Raw genomic sequence first — 4977 nt, forward strand, 5'->3', positions numbered from 1 at the left:
TAAGGAAACACAAAGCATACAAGAACCCTAAACCTCCAAGCAAGACAAAGTTTGCACCTTAACAGTCTTCTGCACTACAACATCATCCACTTCCTCTCCATCAATAACTTCATCCTCCTTAGGATTGTACTCTGGGTCATCATTGATAACTCCACTACCTTCTTGAACCTCATCAGTTCTACCTTCTTGTACATCATTCATTTTCCTAATCATTGACGCTATTGCACCGATGCCAAGGGACTGGAACATTTGATTGTTCCTTCTAGCCCTAACCTTCTCGTACTCGGTGAGAGGCTCTTCTTTGCATGACAAAGGAAATGTAACTATTAGGTGAATGGTTGGAATGCATGGACAGACAACCAAACATATCTTATGAGATTTTATTATCATTTAATCCTAGTTATTCGGGTAAGGAAGACTAACAGCACACAGGCGCAATTACGCCAGCTTATTCAGATTGCAGCAATACATTTCACTTAGCATATTAAGACACGGATTTTATAAAACTGACAGTATAACCGCAAGGAGCAAGCTGCATACCAATGGTTGGCCTCATGTTTGACCTTGTCATCCTTGCACATCCAGAAGTGGTGATGAATATGTCAGGATCAAGATCAGAGTCCTTTGCTTTCCCCAGGTTTGATTGGTTGTATGCTAGGTCCAGCAGAAGAAGCATCAACCATCTCTCTCAAATTCGCATGTGGCAAACCTCAGATCGACCTCGAGTACTGGATTCCCTGCCGGTGCCATGGTACGTAAGGCAGGGACAGGAGTCTTTCCACGTGACCCACGTCGAGATCGCGAGCGGCGATCAGTATGTATTTCTCCATCGGCGCCATGATACTTGAGGCCAAGAGGCGACCTTCAGTCAACAGCCTTTCACCCGACGGATCTTGTTCCGATTCAATTCTCGCGATGTGATATGAGGGGCAAATCGAGAGGATTAAATCATATTATGGCAACTGGATTTGTTTTGATCATGCTAGAGGAAAGGCGGGATTCGTGGGAATAGTAGGTACATCAGATTTTAAGGAGGGAATCAAGAGAGATCTTTCCGGTATTGTTTTCTTTTATTATTTGAGTGTATTCCATTTTTGTTTCCAACTTGTGCCGTGCGAGAGATGGCAACAAAGTGATGGGCTGGCTTAGTAGGCCCAAAGGGAGACACGAAGGACGGATTGGCCGGCTTCCTGCACATATGAACAAAAAACCTGTGAAGATTTCCTTTTCGATTTGTTTAATCTAGCATCAATCTCATCCGTCAATGTTTATGGTTAACACAAAATCAACGGATATAAAGGGATGACTTATGGAGAACTATGAAAGCCTCCTCCCTTTAATATTAGGTAAAGAAGATAGAATTTCTTATCCATAGCATTTATCTTTCTATTTTGTGAAAGCACATGGCCATTAATAGTAGAAGAAAGATTAAGAACATTACGAAAATTTGCATCTAAACTAGCCTTCATCTCTTTGATTATTTCATTGTGATAAAAGCACATAAGAGCAGTTGATTCAACACTTCAACCTTTGGAGTGCCCAAATATGGTTTCCATCTTTTCATAAGTATCAAAGGAATCTCCTCCAATAAAGCCGTTTTCAAATATAGAATCCGAAACTTGTTTAAAAGAAAGAGGCAAACCAACATAAAAGCTTCTCAAGTATATCTTAATATGATGTTGAGGCACATGGCTAGCTCGAATCCTCAATAGTCTATCCCAAGCATCTTTTAAAGATTTATCGATCAAATAACGAAAGATTCTGGGATCATCTTCATCAAAATTGTTTAGACTTTCCTTAGCAACATTAAAAGGTCTTTCCGTAGCATCATTATTTATGAGCTTAGAAAGGACAAAGGGGCTATCTCAAGCATTTAAACTTGGGAGAAAACCCTTAGACCTTTTTAGGTCGGCCATAGCGATAGAAAGACGAACTCAGGCAAACAAGGGAAACGGCAAGAGAAAAGGCAAATCTTTTCGAAAATCGTTTTAGAAGTGGGGAAGAGGAAAACGAGACGCAAATGGCGAATAATGTAATGCAAGAGATTAGAATTTATGATGGGTACTTGGTATGTCTTGACTTGGCGTAGATCTCCCCGGCAACGACGCCAGAAATTCTTGCTGCTACTTCTTGAGCTTGCATTGGTTTTTCCCTTGAAGAGGAAAATGTGATGCAGCAAAGTAGAGATAAGTATTCCTCTCAGTTTGAAAACCAAAGTATCAATACGATGGGAGACAACGCACAAATCACCAATACCTGCACAAACAATCAAACAACTTGCACCCAACGCGATAAAGGGATTGTCAATCCCTTCACGGTTAGTTGCAAAAGTGAGATCTGATAGAGATAGATGAAACTAAACAAACGATAAAGTAAATATTTTTAGTATTTTAGGTTTATAGATCGGAAAGTAAAAGATTGCAAAATAGTAGATCGGAAACTTATATGATGGAAAATAGACCCGGGAGCCATAGGTTTCACTAGAGGCTTCTCTCATGATAACAAATAATACGGTGGGTGAACAAATTATTGTCGAGCAATTGATAGAAAAGCGCAAAGTTATGCCGATATCTAAGGCAATGATTATGAAATATAGGCATCACGTCCGTGTCAAGTAGACTGAAACGATTATGCATCTACTACTATTACTTCACACATCGACTGACTCCTGCCTGCATCTAGAGTATTAAGTTCATGAAGAACAGAGTAACACATTAAGTAAGATGACCTGATGTAGAGGAATTAACTCAAGCAATATGATGAAAACCCCATCATTTTATCCTCGATGACAACAATACAATATGTGCCTTGCTGCCCCTACTGTCACTTGGAAAGGACACCACAAGATTGAATTCAAAGCTAAGCACTTCTCCCATTGCAAGAAAAACCAATCTAGTTGGCCAAACTAAACCGATAGTTCGAAGAGAATTACAAAGATATCACATCATGCATAAAATAATTCAAAGAAGATTCAAATAATATTCATAGATAAGCGGATCATCAATCCACAATTCATCGGATCTCGGCAAACACACCGCAAAAGAGTATTACATCGGATAGATCTCCAAAAACATCGAGGAGAATATGGTATTGAGAATCGAAGAGAGAGAAGAAGCCACCTAGCTACTAGCTATGGACCCGTAGGTCTGTGCTAAACTACTCACGCTTCATTGGAAGGGCAATAGAGTTGATGTAGAAGCCCTCCGTGGTCGAGTCCCCCTCCAGCAGGGTGCCGGAAAAGGTCCCTAGATGGGATCTCATGGGTACAGAAGGTTGTGGCGGTGGAAAAGTGTTTTCGTGGATACTTCTGGTGGTTTGTGAATATATGTGAATATATAGGCGAAGGAATTTGGTCAGGGGAGTCACGTGGGGCCCACAAGGCAGGGGGCACGCCCTCCACCCTTGTGCCCGCCTCGTGGGTCCTCTGACTTGAACTCCAAGTCTCCTGGGTGTCTTCTTGTACAAGAAAAATCATCGCGAATGTTTTATTCCATTTGGACTCTGTTTGGTATTCCTTTTCTGCGAAACTCAAAAATAAGGAAAAAACAGAAACTGACACTGGGCTCTAGGTTAATAGGTTAGTCCAAAAATAATATAAAATAGCATATTAATGCATATAAAACATCGAAAATAGATAATATAATAGCATGGAACAATAAAAAACTATATATACGTTGGAGACATATCACGCCCTGTGTCTCGCCTTCAGCGAATCCACCTTCGGGACTCGCCGAAGGGGCGACAGAGATGGGCTGGCCCACGCGTGTGGCAGGCGACAACCTCATTTTTTTTCTTTCATTTTTTCTTTTTTTGTACATTTTTTTATTTTATAATATTATATATATATATATATATATATTAAAAAACACTATAAAAACATTTATATAAAAAGTGTTAATCAAGCGTTCAGAAAAATGAATAATGTAAAATGACAAATTGTTGATCTGTATTAAAAAAAGGATAAATATTTTGATCATCTACATAAAAATGTTAATCAAGCATTTAAAGAAATGTTGACCAAGAATATGAAAAATGTTAATCAAGCATTTCGTAAATGTGAAATCTGTATAGGAAAAATGTTCACCATGTATTAAAAAGTGTTCAACTTTTTATATCATGTACATACAAATATTAGTCAAGCATTGGAAGAAATATTGAACCAGTATTTGAAAAATGGTAATCAAGCATTTGGAAAATGTAAAAGGTGTATAGTAAAATGTTGACCATGTATTTAAAAAATGATGTATTGTTTTGACAATGTATATAAAAATGTTAATCAAGGATTTTAAAAATGTTGAACAAGAAGAGTTTGGGAAATGTTAAATATGTATAGAAAAAGTGTTGACCATGTATTAAAAAATGTTAAATCTTTTTATTTGAAAACAGTTAATCAAGAATTTTAAAAAATCTATAAAATATATAGAAATGTGACCATGTATTCAATAAATTTTAATCTTGTATTTAAGTAGTGTTAGTCAAGCATATGAAAAAATGTAAAGGATATGCATAGAAAACAAATATTGACTATGTATTACAAAAATGATTAATTTGTATTGGACAAAAGTAAGACGTGTATTAGAAAAATGCTGTTGACATATAGAAAAATTTAGAATAATAACCAAAAGAACAAAGAGAATCAAAAATATAAACAAAATAAACAAAAGGAAAAAGAAAATGAAAAAAGAAGAAGAAATAAAATGCAAAAAGTTTGAAAAAATAGAGAAGAAAAAAGAAAAGAAATAAAAAAACGAAAAAGGAAAAAAAAACTGAAGAAAACGGAGAAGAAACAGCGGAAACCTTGATGCTTTCGGACTTCAGTAATCTAGCCGTACTACTCTGTCATGAATCTAAGGCAAAGCCTAAAGCCTAGTCGTTACCTGCACTTGCTCTAGACCAAACGACCAGGGTACGAATCCCTTCGCGCTCCCTTTTCTCTTTCTCTCTTTCTATTTTTCTATTTGTTACTATGCGTAAATG

The sequence above is a fragment of the Triticum aestivum genome, chromosome 3B (genome assembly GCF_018294505.1).
Source record: "Triticum aestivum cultivar Chinese Spring chromosome 3B, IWGSC CS RefSeq v2.1, whole genome shotgun sequence".
Classification (NCBI taxonomy): Eukaryota; Viridiplantae; Streptophyta; class Magnoliopsida; order Poales; family Poaceae; genus Triticum; species Triticum aestivum.